We start from the raw sequence: 1,229 nt of genomic DNA, 5'->3' as shown, positions 1-1,229 counted from the left end.
GGTATGTGCTATCCTGTCTGTGGGATGGTGCATGTAAAAGATCCCTTACTACTAATGGGGAAAATCCTTTCTCATGACAGGCCTTACTACTAATGGGGAAAATACTTTCTCATTACAGGCGTGCACTACAACAGCTTGTTCTGAATGTGTACATAAAACCCTCTGACCTGACCTGACCTAATGAAAAATGTAGCGGGTTTCCTCTCTAAAACTAAAGTTAAAGTTTGTTTTGTTTAACGACACTACTGTAGCACATTGACATATTATGTTTTTTGGGGTGTGTGGTTTTTTTTAATGTATAGTCTAATTATAGAGGAAATTCGCTACACTTTTCCATTAGTAGTAAGGTATCCTCTAAAACTCAAAATTACCAAATGTTTGACATCCAATAGCCGATGATTAATAAATCAATGTGCTCTAGTGGTGTCAGTAAAAAAAAAAACCCTTAACTTTTAGTATTTGTTTATGCAAGTGTGCGTGTGTTCATGGAGGTGGGTTCTCAGACGCTTTTTTTTTAACAGGAGTAGATTTTTCGGGGGGGGGGGGGGGGGGGGGGGGGGGGGGTGCAATGTTTATAATGGCCACCTAGAGTATTAAAAAATACACTAACTTACATGTATTATCTACATGGTAATTTTCACAGAAATATCAAGTTAATCAAGATGAGGTAGCTATGGCCATTTTATTTGTATCATAATGATAAATCATAATAAATTGAACTATAAATATAAAAATATCATCACGAAATACACAATATTACATCAGAACAGTAATTTAAACTGATATAAAAATTTACACATAAACATAATGCTGTTAAATAATATGAAAGAAATTAAATTTAAAAAAAACAAATCAGAAAAATAAACTAATGGTTCGGCTGGGGGTCGAACCCAGGACCTCTCGCGTGTGAGGCGAGCGTGATAACCACTACACTACCGAACCAACATGACATCACGTTACAAAATAAAGTTATATATGAAGAACAGCAATATTTATTGGATAAAATTGTGCATGTGGTAATTTTTTGTTTTTGTTTTGAACTTAGTCTATTTTTTTTATAGATCATTTTGTTATAATTGATTATTATAATTTGTTACCGAAACATATTATAGTTTCATTAGCGTAGCCTTTAAAGACTTCTTTAACTTGACTTTTATGATTTATCACTCAAAGTTCAGGTTAGTCTAAGGGTAAAAACGCCAAATGAACGTCTTTGAACGTATGATTAT

General features: G+C 33.4%; 1 non-coding gene across 1 annotated transcript; it reads right to left on the bottom strand.

Moving 5' to 3' along the window:
• Positions 1–869: 869 nt before the first annotated feature.
• On the bottom strand, positions 870–942 carry Trnav-cac. The gene has a single exon. It is a non-coding gene; the product is annotated as a tRNA-Val (tRNA).
• Between the last annotated feature and the right edge of the window lie 287 nt (positions 943–1,229).

The sequence above is a fragment of the Gigantopelta aegis genome, chromosome 12 (assembly GCF_016097555.1).
Source record: "Gigantopelta aegis isolate Gae_Host chromosome 12, Gae_host_genome, whole genome shotgun sequence".
NCBI lineage: Eukaryota > Metazoa > Mollusca > Gastropoda > Neomphalida > Peltospiridae > Gigantopelta > Gigantopelta aegis.
Note: the sequence above shows the minus strand (reverse complement) of the source record. Positions and strands in the feature narration are given on the sequence as shown.